The sequence below is a fragment of the Cetorhinus maximus genome, chromosome 34 (assembly GCF_964194155.1).
Source record: "Cetorhinus maximus chromosome 34, sCetMax3.hap1.1, whole genome shotgun sequence".
Lineage (NCBI taxonomy): Eukaryota > Metazoa > Chordata > Chondrichthyes > Lamniformes > Cetorhinidae > Cetorhinus > Cetorhinus maximus.
This window is the reverse complement of record NC_135912.1, coordinates 9,015,106-9,040,414: the sequence shown is the minus strand read 5'-3', so window position 1 is coordinate 9,040,414 and position 25,309 is coordinate 9,015,106. Positions and strand designations below refer to the sequence as shown.

General features: G+C 46.4%; 8 non-coding genes across 8 annotated transcripts; all 8 read right to left on the bottom strand.

Annotated features, from left to right (window-relative positions):
- Positions 1–1,409: 1,409 nt before the first annotated feature.
- On the bottom strand, positions 1,410–1,481 carry trnaq-cug (transfer RNA glutamine (anticodon CUG)). The gene has a single exon. It is a non-coding gene; the product is annotated as a tRNA-Gln (tRNA).
- Positions 1,482–2,435: 954 nt separating this feature from the next.
- On the bottom strand, positions 2,436–2,507 carry trnaq-uug (transfer RNA glutamine (anticodon UUG)). Its single transcript has one exon. It is a non-coding gene; the product is annotated as a tRNA-Gln (tRNA).
- A 1,730-nt stretch (positions 2,508–4,237) lies between these two features.
- trnaq-cug (transfer RNA glutamine (anticodon CUG)) lies at positions 4,238–4,309 on the bottom strand. Its single transcript has one exon. It is a non-coding gene; the product is annotated as a tRNA-Gln (tRNA).
- A 954-nt stretch (positions 4,310–5,263) lies between these two features.
- Positions 5,264–5,335, bottom strand: trnaq-uug (transfer RNA glutamine (anticodon UUG)). The gene has a single exon. It is a non-coding gene; the product is annotated as a tRNA-Gln (tRNA).
- Positions 5,336–7,065: 1,730 nt separating this feature from the next.
- trnaq-cug (transfer RNA glutamine (anticodon CUG)) lies at positions 7,066–7,137 on the bottom strand. The gene has a single exon. It is a non-coding gene; the product is annotated as a tRNA-Gln (tRNA).
- A 954-nt stretch (positions 7,138–8,091) lies between these two features.
- Positions 8,092–8,163, bottom strand: trnaq-uug (transfer RNA glutamine (anticodon UUG)). The gene has a single exon. It is a non-coding gene; the product is annotated as a tRNA-Gln (tRNA).
- Positions 8,164–9,893: 1,730 nt separating this feature from the next.
- On the bottom strand, positions 9,894–9,965 carry trnaq-cug (transfer RNA glutamine (anticodon CUG)). Its single transcript has one exon. It is a non-coding gene; the product is annotated as a tRNA-Gln (tRNA).
- Positions 9,966–12,742: 2,777 nt separating this feature from the next.
- Positions 12,743–12,814, bottom strand: trnaq-cug (transfer RNA glutamine (anticodon CUG)). Its single transcript has one exon. It is a non-coding gene; the product is annotated as a tRNA-Gln (tRNA).
- Positions 12,815–25,309: the final 12,495 nt, after the last annotated feature.

The window sequence follows — 25,309 nt, the reverse complement described above, 5'->3', positions numbered from 1 at the left end:
TGAACTCTGATCGCTGGATCTAGAGTCCAGAGCGTTCACCATTACGCCATGGAACCCAGAGGATGCCGCTCCCGGCTGAATCGTAGCTCAAATAAGATTACTTCTTTCATTTAATATGGCAGCATCAGTAACACCGACAACGACACGTCGTTACTTGATGCCATTGACAAGTTTGAGTTTGAGAAGAGTTTGCAAGACGCTTGACACCTAGGTTATATCAAACAATTTTGGCACAAGTCGCATGGGGAGATTTTAGGAGAACACATCAGAGGCTTCATCCAATCATGACCATTGAAAGTGCGCACTTGCTCCTGGTTCGGCAACGCATCTGCGTTGCCACGTCATCTGAAGGTGAACCATGAGACCCATGTTGCGAACTGCTTGCCAAAGTCTCAGGCAGCCTCCCAGCGAGAGGGATTTATGGCCAGTGAACATAGTTTGAGATGTGGAGCTGCACTTCAAATTGCGATGTGTCGCTGAGCTACAAGAAAATTTGCAAATCTATCTGGCTAGCAAAATTGCAAGCGCTTGACAATTTCATGTCCACCATTCCACTTTGGCTTCATGTTTAGCAACACATTGCTTCAGCTCTCGCACTTGCTCTGCACCTAAGATTGTCTGCTCTGCAAATGAAAGAGCTGCAGTCAAGCATCACTCGTAACAATGCTGCTTCTCTTCCCTACTTCTCGCTAACATGACACTCTTGCCAAATGATCCGAAAATGAGCATTGCTATGCAGTGGTGCACGAGGCTTGATCAGGAAAGACGGGATAAAATTGATGCTCTTCAAGGAGGTAATTCAAACGATATCTGCCTGCCCTTGAATGCTTTCGAGCTTGCCTGTTGAATTTCAAATGCCGTGCAGCCAATGCCTCCAACTCAGGCATATGGCATCTGCCTGAGCCGCCTCTCGCTCAAGATTATGAAGAGCTGAAAGCCAGAAAAGGCACGGAGAACAGCAAAGACCTTCAGCTCTTCAGGATTCCACACACCTGCCTCAAATTTTAACAGCAGCCGGGGGAACGAGAAACTCGATTCCACCGAGATTTGAACTCGGATCGCTGGTTTCAAAGTCCCGAGTGCTCACCGTTACACCACGGAAGCAACATTGCTGTTGCGTTCAGGATCATGACTTTTCTGCATTCACATTGGCGACAATGTTCCCAGCGGCCCGTCGAATGGTTCTCCTTGTGCGACGCAAAATGTTGCATCCTTTCAATGGGACAGATAAAGAGCAGGGCCAAGATCCAAAACAATGACGGTGCAGGAAACTGGCTCAAGAAGCTCAGCCATGCGCATTACAACAGCAGGCGTGCTGGTTCTAAATTTGTCCTCTCGAATCGGACGCCACGGCAATTGTAAAGGAGACGCAATTTGCCGAACCTGTCGGCGGGATTGTCAAAAGTACAAGGTTCCACCGAGATTTGAACTCGGATCGCTGGATTCAGAGTCCAGAGTGCTCACCATTACACCATGGAACCCAGAGGATGCCTCTTCAGCCTGAATCGTTGCTCAAAGAAGATTACTTCTTTCATTTAAAATGGCAGCATCAGTAACACCGACAACGACACGTCGTTACTTCATGCCATTGACAAGGGAAGAGTTTGCAAGACACTTGACACCTAGGTTATATCAAACAATTTTGGCACAAGTCGCATGTGGAGATTTTAGGTGAACTCATCAGAGGCTTCATCCAATCATGACGATTGAAAGTGCGCACTTGCTCCTGGTGCGGCAACGGATCTGAGTTGCCACGTCATCTCAAGGTGAACCATGAGATCCATGTTGCGAACTGCTTGCCAAAGTCTCAGGCAGCCTCCCAGCGAGAGGGATTTATGGCCTGTGAACATAGTTTGAGACGTCGAGCTGCACTGCAAATTGCGATGTGTCGCTGAGCTACAAGAATATTTGCAAATCTATCTGGCTAGCAAAATTGCAAGCGCTTGACAACTTCAAGTCCACCATTCCACTTTGGCTTCATGTTTGGCAACACATTGCTTCAGCTCTCGCACTTGCTCTGCACCTAAGATTGTCTGCTCTGCAAATGAAAGAGCTGCAGTCAAGCTGCCACTCGTAACAATGCTGCTTCTCTTCCCTACTTCTAGGTAATATGACACTCTTGCCAAATGATCCGAAAATGAGCATTGCTAAGCAGTGGTGCACGAGACTTGCTCAGGAAAGACGGGATAAAAGTGATGCTCTTCAAGGAGGTAATTCAAACGATATCTGCCTGCCCTTGAATGCTTTCGAGCTTGCCCTTTGTATTTCAAATTGCCTCCAGCTCAGGCATATGGCATCAGCCTGAGCTGCCTATTGCTCAAGAATATGAAGAGTTGAAAGCCAGAAAAAGCACAGTAATCAGCAAAGACCCTCAGCTCTTCAGGGTTCCACTCGCCTGCCTCAAATTTTAACAGCAGCTGGGCAAACGAGAAACTTGGTTCCACCGAGATTTGAACTCGGATCGCTGGATTCAAAGTCCAGAGTGCTGACCGTTACACCATGGAACCAACTGAGCTGCTGTCCTAAGGCTCATGTCTTTTCTGCATTCACATTGGCGCCAAAGTTCCCTGCGACCCGTCGAATGCTTCTCCTCTTGTGATGCAAACTGTTGCATCCTTTCAATGGGACAGATAAAGAGCAGGGCCAAGAGCCAAAACAACGACAGTGCAGGCTGCTGGCACAAGAGGCTCAGCCATTCGCATTCCAACGGCAGGCGAGCTGGTTCAAAATTCGTCCTCTCGAATCGGACGCCACGGCAATTGTAAAGGAGACGCAATTTGCCGATCCTGTCGGCGGGATTGTCAAAAGTACAATGTTCCACCGAGATTTGAACTCTGATCGCTGGATCTAGAGTCCAGAGCGTTCACCATTACGCCATGGAACCCAGAGGATGCCGCTCCCGGCTGAATCGTAGCTCAAATAAGATTACTTCTTTCATTTAATATGGCAGCATCAGTAACACCGACAACGACACGTCGTTACTTGATGCCATTGACAAGTTTGAGTTTGAGAAGAGTTTGCAAGACGCTTGACACCTAGGTTATATCAAACAATTTTGGCACAAGTCGCATGGGGAGATTTTAGGAGAACACATCAGAGGCTTCATCCAATCATGACCATTGAAAGTGCGCACTTGCTCCTGGTTCGGCAACGCATCTGCGTTGCCACGTCATCTGAAGGTGAACCATGAGACCCATGTTGCGAACTGCTTGCCAAAGTCTCAGGCAGCCTCCCAGCGAGAGGGATTTATGGCCAGTGAACATAGTTTGAGATGTGGAGCTGCACTTCAAATTGCGATGTGTCGCTGAGCTACAAGAAAATTTGCAAATCTATCTGGCTAGCAAAATTGCAAGCGCTTGACAATTTCATGTCCACCATTCCACTTTGGCTTCATGTTTAGCAACACATTGCTTCAGCTCTCGCACTTGCTCTGCACCTAAGATTGTCTGCTCTGCAAATGAAAGAGCTGCAGTCAAGCATCACTCGTAACAATGCTGCTTCTCTTCCCTACTTCTCGCTAACATGACACTCTTGCCAAATGATCCGAAAATGAGCATTGCTATGCAGTGGTGCACGAGGCTTGATCAGGAAAGACGGGATAAAATTGATGCTCTTCAAGGAGGTAATTCAAACGATATCTGCCTGCCCTTGAATGCTTTCGAGCTTGCCTGTTGAATTTCAAATGCCGTGCAGCCAATGCCTCCAACTCAGGCATATGGCATCTGCCTGAGCCGCCTCTCGCTCAAGATTATGAAGAGCTGAAAGCCAGAAAAGGCACGGAGAACAGCAAAGACCTTCAGCTCTTCAGGATTCCACACACCTGCCTCAAATTTTAACAGCAGCCGGGGGAACGAGAAACTCGATTCCACCGAGATTTGAACTCGGATCGCTGGTTTCAAAGTCCCGAGTGCTCACCGTTACACCACGGAAGCAACATTGCTGTTGCGTTCAGGATCATGACTTTTCTGCATTCACATTGGCGACAATGTTCCCAGCGGCCCGTCGAATGGTTCTCCTTGTGCGACGCAAAATGTTGCATCCTTTCAATGGGACAGATAAAGAGCAGGGCCAAGATCCAAAACAATGACGGTGCAGGAAGCTGGCTCAAGAAGCTCAGCCATGCGCATTACAACAGCAGGCGTGCTGGTTCTAAATTTGTCCTCTCGAATCGGACGCCACGGCAATTGTAAAGGAGACGCAATTTGCCGAACCTGTCGGCGGGATTGTCAAAAGTACAAGGTTCCACCGAGATTTGAACTCGGATCGCTGGATTCAGAGTCCAGAGTGCTCACCATTACACCATGGAACCCAGAGGATGCCTCTTCAGCCTGAATCGTTGCTCAAAGAAGATTACTTCTTTCATTTAAAATGGCAGCATCAGTAACACCGACAACGACACGTCGTTACTTCATGCCATTGACAAGGGAAGAGTTTGCAAGACACTTGACACCTAGGTTATATCAAACAATTTTGGCACAAGTCGCATGTGGAGATTTTAGGTGAACTCATCAGAGGCTTCATCCAATCATGACGATTGAAAGTGCGCACTTGCTCCTGGTGCGGCAACGGATCTGAGTTGCCACGTCATCTCAAGGTGAACCATGAGATCCATGTTGCGAACTGCTTGCCAAAGTCTCAGGCAGCCTCCCAGCGAGAGGGATTTATGGCCTGTGAACATAGTTTGAGACGTCGAGCTGCACTGCAAATTGCGATGTGTCGCTGAGCTACAAGAATATTTGCAAATCTATCTGGCTAGCAAAATTGCAAGCGCTTGACAACTTCAAGTCCACCATTCCACTTTGGCTTCATGTTTGGCAACACATTGCTTCAGCTCTCGCACTTGCTCTGCACCTAAGATTGTCTGCTCTGCAAATGAAAGAGCTGCAGTCAAGCTGCCACTCGTAACAATGCTGCTTCTCTTCCCTACTTCTCGGTAATATGACACTCTTGCCAAATGATCCGAAAATGAGCATTGCTAAGCAGTGGTGCACGAGACTTGCTCAGGAAAGACGGGATAAAAGTGATGCTCTTCAAGGAGGTAATTCAAACGATATCTGCCTGCCCTTGAATGCTTTCGAGCTTGCCCTTTGTATTTCAAATTGCCTCCAGCTCAGGCATATGGCATCAGCCTGAGCTGCCTATTGCTCAAGAATATGAAGAGTTGAAAGCCAGAAAAAGCACAGTAATCAGCAAAGACCCTCAGCTCTTCAGGGTTCCACTCGCCTGCCTCAAATTTTAACAGCAGCTGGGCAAACGAGAAACTTGGTTCCACCGAGATTTGAACTCGGATCGCTGGATTCAAAGTCCAGAGTGCTGACCGTTACACCATGGAACCAACTGAGCTGCTGTCCTAAGGCTCATGTCTTTTCTGCATTCACATTGGCGCCAAAGTTCCCTGCGACCCGTCGAATGCTTCTCCTCTTGTGATGCAAACTGTTGCATCCTTTCAATGGGACAGATAAAGAGCAGGGCCAAGAGCCAAAACAACGACAGTGCAGGCTGCTGGCACAAGAGGCTCAGCCATTCGCATTCCAACGGCAGGCGAGCTGGTTCAAAATTCGTCCTCTCGAATCGGACGCCACGGCAATTGTAAAGGAGACGCAATTTGCCGATCCTGTCGGCGGGATTGTCAAAAGTACAATGTTCCACCGAGATTTGAACTCTGATCGCTGGATCTAGAGTCCAGAGCGTTCACCATTACGCCATGGAACCCAGAGGATGCCGCTCCCGGCTGAATCGTAGCTCAAATAAGATTACTTCTTTCATTTAATATGGCAGCATCAGTAACACCGACAACGACACGTCGTTACTTGATGCCATTGACAAGTTTGAGTTTGAGAAGAGTTTGCAAGACGCTTGACACCTAGGTTATATCAAACAATTTTGGCACAAGTCGCATGGGGAGATTTTAGGAGAACACATCAGAGGCTTCATCCAATCATGACCATTGAAAGTGCGCACTTGCTCCTGGTTCGGCAACGCATCTGCGTTGCCACGTCATCTGAAGGTGAACCATGAGACCCATGTTGCGAACTGCTTGCCAAAGTCTCAGGCAGCCTCCCAGCGAGAGGGATTTATGGCCAGTGAACATAGTTTGAGATGTGGAGCTGCACTTCAAATTGCGATGTGTCGCTGAGCTACAAGAAAATTTGCAAATCTATCTGGCTAGCAAAATTGCAAGCGCTTGACAATTTCATGTCCACCATTCCACTTTGGCTTCATGTTTAGCAACACATTGCTTCAGCTCTCGCACTTGCTCTGCACCTAAGATTGTCTGCTCTGCAAATGAAAGAGCTGCAGTCAAGCATCACTCGTAACAATGCTGCTTCTCTTCCCTACTTCTCGCTAACATGACACTCTTGCCAAATGATCCGAAAATGAGCATTGCTATGCAGTGGTGCACGAGGCTTGATCAGGAAAGACGGGATAAAATTGATGCTCTTCAAGGAGGTAATTCAAACGATATCTGCCTGCCCTTGAATGCTTTCGAGCTTGCCTGTTGAATTTCAAATGCCGTGCAGCCAATGCCTCCAACTCAGGCATATGGCATCTGCCTGAGCCGCCTCTCGCTCAAGATTATGAAGAGCTGAAAGCCAGAAAAGGCACGGAGAACAGCAAAGACCTTCAGCTCTTCAGGATTCCACACACCTGCCTCAAATTTTAACAGCAGCCGGGGGAACGAGAAACTCGATTCCACCGAGATTTGAACTCGGATCGCTGGTTTCAAAGTCCCGAGTGCTCACCGTTACACCACGGAAGCAACATTGCTGTTGCGTTCAGGATCATGACTTTTCTGCATTCACATTGGCGACAATGTTCCCAGCGGCCCGTCGAATGGTTCTCCTTGTGCGACGCAAAATGTTGCATCCTTTCAATGGGACAGATAAAGAGCAGGGCCAAGATCCAAAACAATGACGGTGCAGGAAGCTGGCTCAAGAAGCTCAGCCAAGCGCATTACAACAGCAGGCGTGCTGGTTCTAAATTTGTCCTCTCGAATCGGACGCCACGGCAATTGTAAAGGAGACGCAATTTGCCGAACCTGTCGGCGGGATTGTCAAAAGTACAAGGTTCCACCGAGATTTGAACTCGGATCGCTGGATTCAGAGTCCAGAGTGCTCACCATTACACCATGGAACCCAGAGGATGCCTCTTCAGCCTGAATCGTTGCTCAAAGAAGATTACTTCTTTCATTTAAAATGGCAGCATCAGTAACACCGACAACGACACGTCGTTACTTCATGCCATTGACAAGGGAAGAGTTTGCAAGACACTTGACACCTAGGTTATATCAAACAATTTTGGCACAAGTCGCATGTGGAGATTTTAGGTGAACTCATCAGAGGCTTCATCCAATCATGACGATTGAAAGTGCGCACTTGCTCCTGGTGCGGCAACGGATCTGAGTTGCCACGTCATCTCAAGGTGAACCATGAGATCCATGTTGCGAACTGCTTGCCAAAGTCTCAGGCAGCCTCCCAGCGAGAGGGATTTATGGCCTGTGAACATAGTTTGAGACGTCGAGCTGCATTGCAAATTGCGATGTGTCGCTGAGCTACAAGAATATTTGCAAATCTATCTGGCTAGCAAAATTGCAAGCGCTTGACAACTTCAAGTCCACCATTCCACTTTGGCTTCATGTTTGGCAACACATTGCTTCAGCTCTCGCACTTGCTCTGCACCTAAGATTGTCTGCTCTGCAAATGAAAGAGCTGCAGTCAAGCTGCCACTCGTAACAATGCTGCTTCTCTTCCCTACTTCTCGGTAATATGACACTCTTGCCAAATGATCCGAAAATGAGCATTGCTAAGCAGTGGTGCACGAGACTTGCTCAGGAAAGACGGGATAAAAGTGATGCTCTTCAAGGAGGTAATTCAAACGATATCTGCCTGCCCTTGAATGCTTTCGAGCTTGCCCTTTGTATTTCAAATTGCCTCCAGCTCAGGCATATGGCATCAGCCTGAGCTGCCTATTGCTCAAGAATATGAAGAGTTGAAAGCCAGAAAAAGCACAGTAATCAGCAAAGACCCTCAGCTCTTCAGGGTTCCACTCGCCTGCCTCAAATTTTAACAGCAGCTGGGCAAACGAGAAACTTGGTTCCACCGAGATTTGAACTCGGATCGCTGGATTCAAAGTCCAGAGTGCTGACCGTTACACCATGGAACCAACTGAGCTGCTGTCCTAAGGCTCATGTCTTTTCTGCATTCACATTGGCGCCAAAGTTCCCTGCGACCCGTCGAATGCTTCTCCTCTTGTGATGCAAACTGTTGCATCCTTTCAATGGGACAGATAAAGAGCAGGGCCAAGAGCCAAAACAACGACAGTGCAGGCTGCTGGCACAAGAGGCTCAGCCATTCGCATTCCAACGGCAGGCGAGCTGGTTCAAAATTCGTCCTCTCGAATCGGACGCCACGGCAATTGTAAAGGAGACGCAATTTGCCGATCCTGTCGGCGGGATTGTCAAAAGTACAATGTTCCACCGAGATTTGAACTCTGATCGCAGGATCCAGAGTCCAGAGCGTTTACCATTACGCCATGGAACCCAGAGGATGCCGCTCCCGGCTGAATCGTAGCTCAAATAAGATTACTTCTTTCATTTAATATGGCAGCATCAGTAACACCGACAACGACACGTCGTTACTTGATGCCATTGACAAGTTTGAGTTTGAGAAGAGTTTGCAAGACGCTTGACACCTAGGTTATATCAAACAATTTTGGCACAAGTCGCATGGGGAGATTTTCGGAGAACTCATCAGAGGCTTCATCCAATCATGACCATTGAAAGTGCGCACTTGCTCCTGGTTCGGCAACGGATCTGCGTTGCCACGTCATCTCAATCTGAAACATGAGACCCATGTTGCGAACTGCTTGCCAAAGTCTCAGGCAGCCTCCCAGCGAGAGGGATTTATGGCCAGTGAACATAGTTTGAGATGTGGAGCTGCACTTCAAATTGCGATGTGTCGCTGAGCTACAAGAAAATTTGCAAATCTATCTGGCTAGCAAGATTGCAAGCGCTTGACAATTTCATGTCCACCATTCCACTTTGGCTTCATGTTTAGCAACACATTGCTTCAGCTCTCGCACTTGCTCTGCACCTAAGATTGTCTGCTCTGCAAATGAAAGAGCTGCAGTCAAGCATCACTCGTAACAATGCTGCTTCTCTTCCCTACTTCTCGCTAACATGACACTCTTGCCAAATGATCCGAAAATGAGCATTGCTATGCAGTGGTGCACGAGGCTTGATCAGGAAAGACGGGATAAAAGTGATGCTCTTCAAGGAGGTAATTCAAACGATATCTGCCTGCCCTTGAATGCTTTCGAGCTTGCCTGTTGAATTTCAAATGCCGTGCAGCCAATGCCTCCAACTCAGGCATATGGCATCTGCCTGAGCCGCCTCTCGCTCAAGATTATGAAGAGCTGAAAGCCAGAAAAGGCACGGAGAACAGCAAAGACCTTCAGCTCTTCAGGATTCCACACACCTGCCTCAAATTTTAACAGCAGCCGGGGGAACGAGAAACTCGATTCCACCGAGATTTGAACTCGGATCGCTGGTTTCAAAGTCCCGAGTGCTCACCGTTACACCACGGAAGCAACATTGCTGTTGCGTTCAGGATCATGACTTTTCTGCATTCACATTGGCGACAATGTTCCCAGCGGCCCGTCGAATGGTTCTCCTTGTGCGACGCAAAATGTTGCATCCTTTCAATGGGACAGATAAAGAGCAGGGCCAAGATCCAAAACAATGACGGTGCAGGAAGCTGGCTCAAGAAGCTCAGCCAAGCGCATTACAACAGCAGGCGTGCTGGTTCTAAATTTGTCCTCTCGAATCGGACGCCACGGCAATTGTAAAGGAGACGCAATTTGCCGAACCTGTCGGCGGGATTGTCAAAAGTACAAGGTTCCACCGAGATTTGAACTCGGATCGCTGGATTCAGAGTCCAGAGTGCTCACCATTACACCATGGAACCCAGAGGAGGCCTCTTCAGCCTGAATCGTTGCTCAAAGAAGATTACTTCTTTCATTTAAAATGGCAGCATCAGTAACACCGACAACGACACGTCGTTACTTCATGCCATTGACAAGGGAAGAGTTTGCAAGACACTTGACACCTAGGTTATATCAAACAATTTTGGCACAAGTCGCATGTGGAGATTTTAGGTGAACTCATCAGAGGCTTCATCCAATCATGACGATTGAAAGTGCGCACTTGCTCCTGGTGCGGCAACGGATCTGAGTTGCCACGTCATCTCAAGGTGAACCATGAGATCCATGTTGCGAACTGCTTGCCAAAGTCTCAGGCAGCCTCCCAGCGAGAGGGATTTATGGCCAGTGAACATAGTTCGAGATGTCGAGCTGCACTGCAAATTGCGATGTTTCGCTGAGCCACAAGAAAATTTGCAAATCTATCTGGCTAGCAAAATTGCAAGCGCCTGACAATTTCATTTCCACCATTCCACTTTGGCTTCATGTTAGGCAACACATTGCTTCAGCTCTCGCACTTGCTCTTCACCTAAGATTGTCTGCTCTGCAAATGAAAGAGCTGCAGTCAAGCTGCTACTCGTAACAATGCTGCTTCTCTTCCCTACTTCGCGGTAATATGACACTCCTGCCAAATGATCCGAAAAAGAGCATTTCTAAGCAGTGGTGCACGAGACTTCATCAGGAACGTCGGGATAAAATTGATGCTCTTCAAGGAGGAAATTCAAACGATATCTGCCTTCCCTTTAATGCTTCCGAGCTTGCTTGTTGAAATTCAAATGCCGTGCAGTTAATGCAACTGCTGACTCTCCCTCAGGCATGGAGCATCAGCCTGAGCCGTCAATCGCTCCAGAATATGAAGAGCTGAAAGCCAGAAAAAGCACAGTAATCAGCAAAGACCTTCAGCTCTTCAGGTTTCTACTTGCCAGCCTCAAATTTTAACAGCAGCTGGCCAAACGAGAAACTTGGTTACACCGAGATTTAAACACGGATCGCTGGATTCAAAGTCCAGAGTGCTCACCGTTACACCATGGAACCTACAATGCTGCTGTCCTCAGGCTCATGTCTTTTCAGCATTCACATTGGCACCAAAGTTTCCAGCGACCCGTCGATTGGTTCTCCTTGTGCGACGCAAACTGTTGCATCCTTTCAATGGGACCGGTAAATAGCAGGGCCAACAGCCAAAAAAATGACGGTGCAGGCAGCTGGGTCAAGAGGCTCACCCCTGCGCATTCCAATGGCAGGCGAGCTGGTTCAACATTTGTCCTCTCGAATCGCACGCCGCGGCAATTGTAAAGGAGACGCAATTTGCAGGACCTGTCGACAGGATTGTCATAAGTACAAAGTTCCACCGAGATTTGAACTCGGATCGCTGGATTCAGAGTCCAGAGTGCTCAACGTTACACCATGTAACCCAGAGGATACCGCATCCTGCTGAATCGTTGCTCAAAGAAGATTACTTCTTTCATTTAATATGGCAGCAACCGTAACAGCGACAACGACACATCGTTGCTTGATGCCATTGACAAGGGAAGAGTTTGCAAGACACTTCACACCTAAGTTATACGAAACAATTTTGGCACAAGTCGCATGGGGAGATTTTAGGAGAACTCTTCAAAGGCTTCATCCAATCATTACGTTTGAAAGTGAGCACTTGTTCCTGGTGAGGCAATGGACCTGCGTTGGCAGGTCATCTCAAGGTGAGGCATGAGACCCAGGTTGCGAACTGCTTGACAAAGCTTCAGGCAGTCTCCAGGGAGAGGGATTTATGGCCAGTGAACATAGTTTGAGACGTCGAGCTGTACTGCAAATTGCGATGTTTCGCTGAGCTACAAGAAAATTTGCAAATCTATCTCGCTAGCAGATTTGCAAGCGCTTGACAATTTCATGTCCAGCATTCCACATTGGCTTCATGTTTTGCAACACATTGCTTCAGCTCTCGCACTTGCTCTGCACCTAAGATTGTCTGCTCTGCCAGTGAAAGAGCCGCGGTGAAGCTTTCACTCGTAACAATGCTGCTTCACTTCCCTACTTCTCGGTAAGATGACACTCTTGCCACATGATCCGAAAATGAGCATTGCTAAGCGGTGGTGCACGAGACTTGACCAGGAAAGACGGGATAAAATTGATGCTCTTCAAGGAGGCAATTCAAGTGATATCTGCCTGCCCTTGATTGCTTCCGAGCTTGCTTGTTGAAATTCAAATGCCGTGCAGCTAATGCAACTGCTGCCTCTCCCTCAGGCATGTGGCATCAGCCTGAGCCGTCAATCGCTCAAGAATATGAAGAACTGAACACCAGAAAAGGCAAAGTAATCAGCAAAGACCTTCAGCTCTTCAGGTTTCTATTCGCCAGCCTCAAATTTTAACAGCAGCTGGGCAAATGAGAAACGCGGTTCGACCGAGATTTGAACTCTGATCGCCGGACTCAAAGTCCAGAGTGCTCACCGTTACACCATGGAACCTACATTGCTGTTGTCTTCAGGCTCATGTCTTATCTGCATTCACATTGGCGCCAAAGTTCCCAGCGACCTGTCGAATGGTTCTCCTCGTGCGACGCAAACCGTTGCATCCTTTCAATGGGACAGATAAAGAGCAGGGCCAACAGCCAAAACAATGACGGTGCAGGCAGCTGGCAGAAGCGGCTCAGCCATGCGCATTCCAATGGCAGGCGAGCTGGTTCAAAATTTGTCCTCTCGAATCGCACGCCTCGGCAATTGTAAAGGAGACGCAATTTGCCGAACCTGTCGGCGGGATTGTCAAAAGTACAAGGTTCCACCGAGATTTGAACTCGGATTGCTGGATTCAGAGTCCAGATTGCTCACCATTACACCATGGAACCCAGAGGATGTAGCTTTGTACTGAATCGTTGCTCAAAGAAGATTACTTCTTTCATTTAATATGGCAGCAACCGTAACAGCGCCAACGACACATCGTCACTTGATGCCATTGACAAGGGAAGAGTTTGCAAGACACTTCACACCTAGGTTATACCAAACAATTTTGGCACAAGTCGCATGGGGAGATTTTAGGTGATCCTATCAAAGGCTTCATCCAATCATTACGTTTGAAAGTGCGCACTTGTTCCTGGTGAGGCAACGGACCTGCGTTGGCAGGTCGTCTCAAGGTGAGGCATGAGACCCAGGTTGCGAACTGCTTGCCAAAGCCTCAGGCAGCCTCCCAGCGAGAGGGATTTATGGCCAGTGAACATAGTTTGAGATGTCGAGCTGCACTGCAAATTGCGATGTTTCGCTGAGCTACAAGAAAATTTGCAAATCTATCTGGCCAGCAAAATTGCAAGCGCTTGACAATTTCATGTCCACCATTCCACTTTGGCTTCATGTTTTGCTACTCATTGCTTCAGCTCTCACACTTGCTCCGGAGCTACGTTTGTCTGCCCTAGAAATGAAAGAGCTACGGTCAAGCTGCCACTCGTAACAATGCTGCTTCTCTTCCCTACTTCTCGCTCATATGACACTCTTGCCTAATGATCCGTGAATGAGCATTGCTTGGCTGTGATGCACGAGATCGAAAGTAATAATTCCTGGAAAAACTCAGCAGGTCTGTCAGCATCTGCGGAGAGGAACACAGTTAACTTTTCCGGTCCGTATGACTCTTCTGCAGAACTAAGTAAAAATAGAAAATAGCTGAACTATAAGCTGTTTTAATTGTGGGGTTGGAACAGGTAGAGCTGTCTGGTAGAGCCCTTGACGCACCGACCATTATAGCAGCTTATATTTCACCTCTTTTCTATTTTTACTTGGTTCTGTTGAAGATTCATACTGACTTGAAACGTTAACTATGTTCCTCTCCGCAGATGCTGCCAGACCTGCTGAATTTTTCCTGGTTTTTTTATTTTTGTTTTGGATTTCCAGCACCCGCAGTTTTTTGCTTTTATCATAGTAATGCACGAGACTTGACCAGGAATTAAGAGATAAGATTGGCTTTTTTCAAGGACGCAGTTCAAGTGATGTTTGCCCTTGAATGCTTTCGAGGTTGCTTGCTGAATTTCAAATGCTGTGCAGCCAATTCATCTTCTGCCTCAACTCAGGCATTCGCATCAGCCTGAGATGCCTATTGGTCAAGGATATGAAGAGCTGAAAGCCAGAAAAGGCTCTGTCATCAGCAAACACCTTCAGCTCTTCAGGCTTCCACTCGCCTGCCTCCAATTTTAACAGCAGTTTGGCAAACGAGAAGCTTGGTGCTATCAAGGTTTGAATTCAGAACGTTGGATTCAAAGTCCAGAGTGCTCACCGTTACACTATGGAACCGACTGTGTCACTAAGTTTAGGCTCATGTCTTTTCAGCATTCACATTGGCGCCAATGTTTCCCTGCTTCCAGTTGAATGATTCTCCTCATGTGACACAAATTGGTGCATCTTTTCAATGGTACAGATAAAGAGCAGGGCCAAGAGCCAAAACAATGTCGGTGCAGGCAGCTGGCGCAGGAGGCTCAGCCATGCGCATTCCAATGGCAGTTGAGTTGGCTCAAGAGGAGACCACTGTCTTCAATAGCCTCACCATTGCACCATGGTACCAGAGCACACAGTTAGTTACTGAATCGTTACTCAAAGAAGGTTACTTCCCATCTCAATGTGCCACAGTTTGGGACAAATGAATCTTTTGAACCATCTACAGAAGATCGGTCTCAATTCACTGAACGCCTCACTTTTTTGCTTCCAGCGAACGAGATGATGGTGTAACATTGCAGGCAGCCCATCCTCTTGAGTGCATGTGGGTGCAAAACATAATATTTGATTCCAGGATTGGTCACACGCAATGCCCCAGGTATGAAAAATTTCGATGAATTGGCGGACTACGTGATGTTTCATTTTCATCCAAAGCTCTCAGCCTCGATGCAGAGGTTCAGGTTAAGTTCGCCAAACAAATTCCCAGGTGAGACAAGTACATGCTACATGGCAAATTTGAAGCTGCTAATGGCACATTGTGAGTTCAGTACAACTCTGAATGACGTGCTCAGAGATTGTTTAGTGTGTGGTGTGAAAAAGGACACAATTCAGAAAGGATTGTCTTCCGTAGCGAATCTGGATTGCATGAGCGAGCTGGAGATAGCGTTGGCCATGGAAAGCACAGTGATAGATTCAAAAGCAATATAGGGTGCGTAAAACACCAACAGCCCCCATGTCGGGTAGGAAACCTCTGCCAAATGCGGTGTGATAAAACTAGCTGAAGAATAAAGAAATAATAACAAAATTGAAGAATAATTGATTAATTAATTAATAGAGGTGGAAACAATCAGCCTTTTAGCGATTGGCTGTTTAAAAAAATCAAATGTTACTATTGTTATAGAAATGTTCATATGATGTGGTAATGCAAGGAAGTATCCAGGCAGACTTGCAAACAAAAGAAGAAACCCAACGAAATCTACAATGTAGAAGAGCCTGAACCAACAAATTCAGACATTTAATCGTTGTTTAACCTGTAAGTTGCAAAGACAAAACCAATATTTGTCACAGTGAAAGTGAATGGCAGACCTGTTAGAATGGAAGTGGACACAGGAGCTTCCACTGCATGTAATTGGGGAACATACCTTCAGATATCTGAATAATGGTGAACATCAATTAAGTTTAGAAGAAACAGCCGCCAAGGTAAAAACATATACGTGTGAAGACATTTGAGTAAAACAAATAAGCAGAATAACTGTCCATTGTGGAAGCCAATCGGCAAAGCTACCCTTGATGGTGGTAGCAGGTGAAGGGTCAAGCCTCTTGGGGTGAAATTGGTTAAAGGAGATTAAGATAGAATAGGCTGAAATTTTGAGAGTGTTGAGAACAAGCGGCCTACCAGTGCGACTTATAAAATACACCACCATCTTCACGGACGAATTGGGGAATATCCAAGGCCCGCAGGCCAAGGCTCTTGTGGATCCAGAAGCAATCTTTCGCTTCACGGAGGTGAGACCGCTTATACCGTGCGAGAAAACGTTGACATTGAACTGAATAGGCTAGAGAAACTGGGAGTCATACAACCTGCTCAGATTCATAATGGGCAGCACCCACATTCCCTGTCCTTAAACCCGACCAAAGCGTCCGAATTTGTGGAGGCTACAAACTGATGGTTAATAAAGTAGCGAAGCTAGATAGATACCCCATTCCAAAAATCGAAGATCTGTATGCCAAGCTGGTTGGAGGGACAATGCACACAAAGCTTGACATGAGTCATGCTTATCAACAACTAGAATTGGATAGTGCCTTCTGGGAATCTGTCACAATTAATATCGATGAAGGGTTGTACCAATATACACGATTGCCTTTCAGTGTCTCCTCAGCTTGCCCCATCTTTCAGAAAATAATGGAAAGCTTACTGCAGGGACTGTAGTCTATTTAGACAATGCATTGGTGACAGGATTCGCTGAGAAAAACCATTTGGTAGACTTAGAAGAAGCCTTAAAATGTTTCTTGCAAGCTGGAGTGTGTTTAAAAAAAGATAAGTGCATGTTACAAGCGAGGGAGGTAATCTATTTGGGTCACCGGGTAGATTCACTGGGCCTCCACCCGGTTGAGGAGAAAGTGAGAGACATAAGTGAAGCACCTGCACCAAAGAACACCTCAGAGCTCAAGTCATTCCTTTGAATGGTTAACTATTATGGGTGGCTCTTACCCAATTTGTCTACAGTGCTGGGCCCCCTACGTTTTCTACTCAAAAAGAACCAATGATGGTCCTGGGAGGAACCCCAGAAAGAAGCTTTTATAAAGTTGAAACAATTGTTGCACTCGTCCAATCTATTAGTGCATTATGACCAGATGAGAAAATTGGTGCTGACATGTGATGCATCTCTCTACGGAGTGGGAGCAGTGCTCTCTCATTAGATGGATGATGGCACGGAACGGCCAATAGGATACGTATCAAGAACACTCGCCACAGCGGAAAAGGGAGACTTGCTGATAGGAAAAGAGAGGCCTGTCCATCATCTTTGGTGTCAAGAAATTTCACCAGTACGTACACGGCCAACATTTTACAATCATTTCAGACCACAAACCATTGCTCAGATTGTTTAGTGAGGACAAGGCTATACCACCCATAGCCTCAGCAAGAATACAATGATGGGCTTTAATTCTGGCAGCATATAAATACACTTTTGTTCATAGGCCTGGCAATCAAATCACAAATGCACATGCTCTTAGTCATTTGCCTTTACAAGAAAATGATGAGCACTTTCCAGTTCCACAGGAACTTGTTTTACTGTTAGATTTCTTAGATTCCTCACCAGCCTGTGCTCAACAGATCAGAGACTGGACAAGTTGGGATCCAGTCCTATCTCCGGTATGAGAACAAGAACTACATTTTGTTACAGGAGCCCATATCTGACAAAATGAAACTGTATTTCAACAGAAGACATGAAATAACCAGCCAGGATGGCAGCTTATTGTGGGGGGCATGAGTGATAGTTCCTCCAAAGGGAAGGGAGCCACTTTTAATTGAACTACACAGTGCCCATCCAGGAATTTCCCAAATGAAGACCATAGCATGCAGCTGTCTATGGTGGCCTGGGGTGGATGGTGAAATAGAGAGTTTAGTAAAGCACTGGGTACAATGTCAGCAACTGCAAAAGTTGCCAGTGACCAGCTCCGTTACACCCATGGGAGTGGCCAGGTAGACCCTGGGTGTGGTTATACATTGACTACACTGGACCTTTCCTGGGACCAATGTCGATGCCCGGCTCATTGCCAATGCCCTTTCAAAACGGTTGGACGTGTATGAGGTGAAGTCACCAACGTCGACTGCTACAATTGAGAAACTACGTCAGAATTTTGCCATTCACAGGCTACCGGAAGTAGTCGTTTCCGATTAAGGCACAGCATTTACGAGTGCAGAGTTTCAACGGTTTATCAGCCTCAACGGTATCACTCATGTGTAAACTGTGCCGTACCCACCCTCCCTCAAACGAACTGGTCGAAAGGGCGGTTCAAACGTTCAAGACAGGCATGAAAATGCTAATTGGTGATTCCTTGGCAACCAAGCTAACACACTTTCTGTCTCATTACAGCACTACCCCTCACACAACAAGAGGTGTCACACCTGCAGAGTTATTATTGAACTGCCATCTCAGGACAAGACTGAGCTTAATAATGCCGAATTTAGAGGGGAAGGTCAAAAGGAGTCAGGGAAGCCAAAACACTAGACACGGCTGGCATAGTCGCGAGAGGAAATTTACCATTGGAGAGCTGTTAAACGTGAAAAATTTCAGGGAAGGGCCAAAGTGGTTACTGGGTGAAATAATTGCTGTGACTGGATCTCTATCTTACAACGTGGAGGTGGAAGGCCGGATGATCCATAAACACGTAGACCATTTAAGGAAGAGAGAGACAAATCACAATGATTTGGTTTCACCAGTGACCATGACTGGGTCTGCATTTCCTGTTGACGATACTCAACCCAGGACTGACATGTCTGATGTTCCTGTAAGAGTTGAGGATACAGAACTGCAAATGCCCTCCGAAGCACCTGATGTTCAGGAAACTCCGGAAAAGGAGGCTCCTGACAAAGAATCTGAAGGTATGGAGCTTCCATGTTCCACATGTACCAGGAAAGCCACCTGTAAGATTGAACCTGTAAATTCCTATCTCAGTGTAAATATTATGTTGCCTTGAAAAATATGCACTTGGAATATAATATGTATAGCTGAGTTAAAGGAAGAGGAATGTCATAATTAAGGTTTTATTTAGTGTGTAATGTACCTGTAATGATAATACTTGTTAGGCAAGTTCACTTGGTCTGTAGTCACCAATAGGAAAGTAGCGTGGGCTACCTCAGCAGTCAGTATATAGATAGAGTTAGAATTGAAAGCACACGTGCTGAGTATATTGTGAATAAACTTAAAGTTTCCACCCAAGAAGTGTCTGCTGATCAACTCCATCATTAATAGTACAACTCGGCCACCCTACAGCAATGGTGCAAGCAGCTGCTGCAAGAGGCTCAGGAATGGGCATTGCTAAGGCAGGCGAGCTGGCTCAAAAGTTCTCCTCTCGAATCATACGCCATGGCAATTGTAAATTAAATGCCATTTATTGAAACTGTCATCGGGATTGGCAAAACTTGCAAGGCTCCACCAAGATTTCAACTCAAATCACTGGATTTCAGAACCCAGGGTGCTCACCATTACACCATGGAACACAACCAAGCACTGAAATGTTACTCAAAGAAGATCACTTCTTTCATTTAACATGGCAGCAACAATAACACCAACAACAACACATTGTTACTTGATGCCATTGACACGGGAAAAGTTTGCAAGACACTTCACACCTATAAGCCATCAGCCGCATCAGGAGATTTTAGGAGAGCCCATGAAATGCTTCATCAGGTCAATATTTTTGGAAGAGTGCCCTCTAGCATTTGATCTTCACCATTCCACTGTGAGGGTCTGTGCCCTCACCCTGTATAGTTTTGCTCATTGTTATCTCTAAAAATTTCAAACTGGACAGAAACTAAAATCGCTGAATGTATGTTCTTCGGTGAACTCGAGCAAATGAAGATCCTCCAATGATGCACAGTTCACCTTCAAAGAGACCTGTTCAAATGCCTTTTCATTTTGTAAACCAGGCTTGCTAACAGGGGTCCCTTCTTCTGCTAAGACAAAGGACCCTGCAACCTTCCTTTTAATTCTTATTGGTTAAGGCCTTTAACAATCTCTCTAGCACACACACACACACACACTATTGGGGTAGACTAGCGAGGAACAGGGAATTTTCCCTTTGCAGAGAGGTCAATAAACAGGCCACATGGTTTTAAAGCAATTGACAGAAGAATTTGAGGGGAGTTGTGGAGAAACGTTTACATTCAGATGTTGGTGAGGATCTGGAACTCATTTTCTGAACAGAATGGCAGAGGAAAGCCCACATGGCAATTTAAAATCCGTGGATTATACACTTGAAGTAGGGCTGTAGACAAAGAGCTGAAAAGTGGGTTTCATAAGGAACAGACAAGGTGCTGGAAGGCTTTGTCCCATGCCAGAAGCTTTCTATTTTTCTGTGATGGAGGGCTGTGCTATTAGAGATGCCATGTTTCAGATGTGATATCAAACCAAGGGCACTGCTGCTCTCTCAGGTGGTTAGGAAAGATCTCACTGCACTATTTCGAATAAGTGTGGGGAAATTTCCCCCTAATATCCTGGCCAATATTTCTCTCTCAACCACCATCTCTTCAACTAATTATCAATGCATTTATAACATCGTTGTGGGAGCTTGCCAAGTCTGCATTTCCCTTATTTTTTTATTCATTCATGGCTGGGCCAGCTTTTTTGCCCTTATTGCCCTCGGTCAGCAGGCATTTTGAGAGTCAACCACGTTGTGTCTAGAAAGCACTTTAACTCCTCCTGAGAGAACAACAGAATACGTTGGGAATACTATACAGCACTGGCCTATCTATACTGAGCGAAACAGAGTTAACCTTTCATAATGTTTCTTTTGAACCCACTCCCCCACAAACAAATACCTAAAACTTCTGGGCACAATTGTGTCAATTTTTATGTCTAGCTGTAGAACTGAAAATAAATATTGGAGTTTAATTACTGAGTCTAGCTGACTTGGCATTCCTGTAGTTTTAATGGTAAAAACTTGCAGGAATGAAGGGAACAGAGCTGTAAATGTCTTTCTAATGAAATCAGCCATTCATTGTAACAGTGAGTTTAAAAAGCAAACCATACATTTATTGCCCATTGATATTGTTTGCTAATCTGTTTGTGCAGATCCCTGTGAGTAATTCGCAAGGAACTTAATTGCCCCTCAAGGGAGTTCCTGCAGTAATAAATGCTCTCCCTTGAACACACAGCTTAGCGGTGCCTGTGCATTTGTTCAGTTCAACACCAGCAGATGCTGCGAGGCTTTTGGGAGCATGTATGAAACATTTATTGACCTGATCTATGCTTTGTATTACCCTTTCCTCGCGGCTATTGGAGTTCCTGGTGAGTGAGAATGGGAGCTTATTAAATATTTGATTCACAGGTTAACCGCGGCAGTGCTGTTGCTGGTGCTCACCGTGTTTTATGTTTATTTTTTCTGGTGCAGTTTTCTCTTTACTGGTAACAGGTAAACAAACAGATCGCACTTCCTGTGTGTGTTGATCTAATCTCAGTTGGGGTGATAGTAACAATTGTAAAGCGAAACTTGGGGCGTCATCTGCCAAGCAAGGGCACCTCTTATTGGGCCCAAACCTCAGAGCAACTGCGATATTTTTTGCTATTCCAGTATTTGAGTAAGGTGACGGAGGTACCTGGAAAATGACCCATAGTAGCCCAGCAGTAGCGGATCCAATATTCCATCCAGTGGGGTCACCAGTTCAACTTCCACAGCATCAGCAACAACAGCAGTTTGGGTAGCACACCTTGAATGTAAGCGCCCCAGAGGGTGAGATCACGCGCCAGCTCTACCTCAAGGGACTCAGATGAGGACCTGGTTGGCGCAGGTTACAGGAGAACACTGATGCTGGTGCATGCCTGGTGCATTGGTCAGCCTGCCAGAGAGTCTGTAGATACTGGCAAGGAGAATGCAGGGGTCCAGTTCCACTGTGGCACTGGGCATCGTGCAGAGCTTTGAGCCCATCATTTCTGCCTCACAGGTGTTTTGTACCCCATTGTAAAACCAAACCACAATTGAGCAGTCAGTCCGTTGCTGCCTGAGCTTCCACTGCAGCATAGTCACAGCTCTGCTGATGTATCTGTGCTGCAGGGGAGATTCAGACAGGGGCCATGAGATCCTGGGCGACTGGCATGCAGGCTCAGGTGCTGCCATCCTGTCTGTGACTGCTACCATCCAGTTCCCATTGTGGAAAGCAGCCCTCAATGCTGAATGGAGTATGTGACCTCTCAGAGCATGTCAGCGATTTGTGCTACCAAAGGTGACTGGGTTTGCCTTACAGGAGTTGCAAAAGCTCCATGACTTTCATTGAAGGTCCACCGATCTTACATGTTGGGATGCTGTCATAGAGCCATGAGCCATGTGTGAGGGGGTAGTACATGTCACTGAGTCATCATCCTGTTTGACTTGGTGGCCCAAAGACAGATTGCATTCCTGGTGCCATAGAATAAAGGCACCGTGGTTGGTGCCAGGGTAATGGGCATTCACCGAAATGTACTTTTTGGTTCGGTCATTCCAAACGACACTGTGACAGAGCCATAGGGGCCTGTGGCGGTGTTACCTCTCCCATTTGATATGGGAGGCACTGTAGAGCTATGTGTTCACAATTGATGGTGCCCTGCACCACCTGCAATCCCGCTATCCTGGGTGAATTCAGGTGCCCTTTAATCCTCAGTGCAGCGAGGATGAAGTTCTCTTTCCTTCTGTCCAGTGCCTTTTGTCGCGTTACTGCTGCTTCTATGCATGACAAACCTCAATAGGTTGCTGATGCTACCAGCTCCAGTATGGAAGGATGCCTTGGCTTAGAATGTAAGGGTGATGGTGATTTTAGGAGGGTTGTTCTCTACCAGCTGTGGAGGAGCCATCTCTTCATAAAGGTAGTGAACCAACTCCATCACAACCTCCAATAGGAGGCATGGCTCCAATAGGCTTTGCTCCTGGCTCATTGTAACGTGGAGATGGGGCTCCTGGAAGACACTCTGCAGATATAGTCTTCTAAGGTGAGCCCCCTCTTTCTCCTCTCTCCTCACCAAGTTTCCCCTCTCCCCTGCCTGCTTCTCTGCATGCCCTGTCCATGTTGCAGAAGTAGCACTTCAACAATTGCTCCCATACCTATGTAAGGCAAGGTTACTTTATGCCTTCCTGTCATCAGCCGATTCTCCAAACTATTCTGCCAACTCACTACAGTGCTTCTAAAAACTTTGCCTTAGCACCAGCAATTCAAGAACATCTCAGCTGCTGCTTGTTGTGTGGCCCTTTCCTAGCTCCAGAGCATGGCTCATCTTGCTTCTTAATACTTGTTGTTTTATGACAGAATAATACAGACGTTGCACATTCATTGGCCAATTTTATATCCTGGCATTGCATTAGCCCATTTATGCCAATGATGCCATGATTTTGCTTTACCAATGTCTCCATGACCAACCAGTGGACCGAGCTATTTGTGTCACTTCAGTTGGCGCACACGAACACATCAGCTAGGTGATGGTACACAAATGAGCTTTGCCCAAAGGCTTCAAAGCCAACAATGTGACAGCGACATGCCTTATGTAACAGTGAAGGTTACCTATAAAAACACAGCTTACATGATCATCGCAGGCAACCTACATGCTTAAGGGTGGATTCTCAAAGTAGGCAGATGGTTGGGAGGTGATCATGTAGTGGTATTGTTACTGGCTTGATAATCTAGTAGACCAAGGTGATGTTCGGAGGACCCTGGTTTAAATGACACTATGGCTGATAATAGAGCTTGAATTTAATAAAAACCTAGAATTAAAAATCTAATGTTAAAGCTGTAGTCAATTGTTGTAAAAACTCATCTGGTTCATTTTTAGGAAAGCAAATCTGCCACCCTGACCTGGTCTGGTCTATATGTGACTCCAGGACCATAAAAAAAAATGTGGTTGACTCTTAAATGCCCCTGAACAAGGGCAACTCGGGATGGGCAATGAATGTTGCCTAGCCAGCGAAGCCCATGAATGAATAATAAAAAAAAAATAATGCAGGGTGTTAGCATAGATTGGAACTGTGGCAGCTCAGCCCTCATCTCCGCAAAAAGGTGCTGCCTGTAGAATCAGAAAATGGTATTGATTTCCTTCAGCAGTGGTGAGGAGAGTTGTGCAGCTGCTTCATTCATTAGAAACATGATTCTTGAGTATTTAGATTAACTTCTGGCAAATAACCACACATAATTGCAGATAAATATTACTGAGCATAAAGATTCTACATTCAGGCTACTTCCATGCTGCTATTATTGGTTGACACTCATTCACAATGTCTGAGCTAGTTGCCTCTCAGTGAACTAAAATATCTTCAACAAATAGGAAGAGAATGTCTTTAGTATAATTATTGTTCTTTTGAAATCTGTGCTGTATGCCTGACTGCCTAGTTTTGCCTGCTTGATGTCCCTGCTGATGCCCCCTTTCAGGTGCCAAATGGCAACTAGCAAGATTTAACCAGTCACAGCAGGGGTGGACCCTTCAGTTCTGCCACAGCAGCCCTGGTCAGGGTAACCTTCATGGCTGCCAGATTACATGGTACCACCATCTGCAAGTTCCCCTCCAAGTCACTCACCATCCTGACTTGGAACTATATCACCGTCCCTTCACTGTCGCTGGGTCAAAATCCTGGAACTCCCTCCCTAACAGCACTGTGGGTGTACCTACACCATGTGGACTTCAACTGTTCAAGAAGACAGCTCATCATCGCCTTCCTAAGGGCAATTAAGGATGGGCAATAAATACTGGCCTAGCCAGCAATGCCCACATCCCACGAATGAATAAAACCAAAAAATTCTGGGATTGAGCCATTTCTTCTGTTGATATACACAGAACACTGTTAAAGGGTGCCTTTAATGGGCTGACACACAGTTAGAAAATTTATTGATTGGATGGCTCTGTTCTCAATTTCAACACTATCTTATCCTAATATTTGTGATATGTCAGAAACAGCATCAGATAATGCAGCAATTCAAGCATCATGCGATGAGGTGACAGGTTAAACCCTGCAGTGATTTTCCATGTTGAGCTTTTGAGGTTGGATGAAGGTTTATTAAAAGACAAATCATTTCAGGGCCAGCTATACATTTACTCAGTGCCTGAGAGAGACAAATGAGCTCTTATATTCATGGGCAATTAGTATAGAGAAACAAGATATGTCTGCATATGTGTGGTGGGGGGGGGCTCTAACAATTCTGACCTCTTGAGCAACCCCCATTTTAATGCTCCATTGGTGGCCATGCCTTCAGATGCCCCAGCACTCATCCCTGGACTTTATGCCTCGTGAGACAATGGTTTGCACTTCAGTGGTCAATTCTGTGTTAAACATCACCTCCCATGGCTTAGGAGCTGTACTCTGGAATAGCAGCCTCGGCCCCATTTTCTCAAGAGGAGGACAATGGGCTGAGAAGGTAGAGGATTCACCAATCCCTGTGATCTCTGGGCTGTTTTGATGGTCAGTTGAATTTTCCCTTTCACCTCTTCCAATGACCGCGCCCCCCCACCCCACTGCCCCCCACCCGCCCCCACCCCCCACCCCCTCCCCCACCTCCAGCCTCCAGAGATTATGGGCAGTCTCTCAGTTGTTTGTGTCAATGTCGAGCATCTTCATATGTCACTTGTGGGTGGTCCTTGCAGCGGTGATATGGGCATCCAATAGGTCGTGACCCTGTAGCCAGTTCACACACAGTAGGTCTTTGGGTATACGGTTGTCATCCAGCTGATGGATGAGGCCAAGTTGGCACA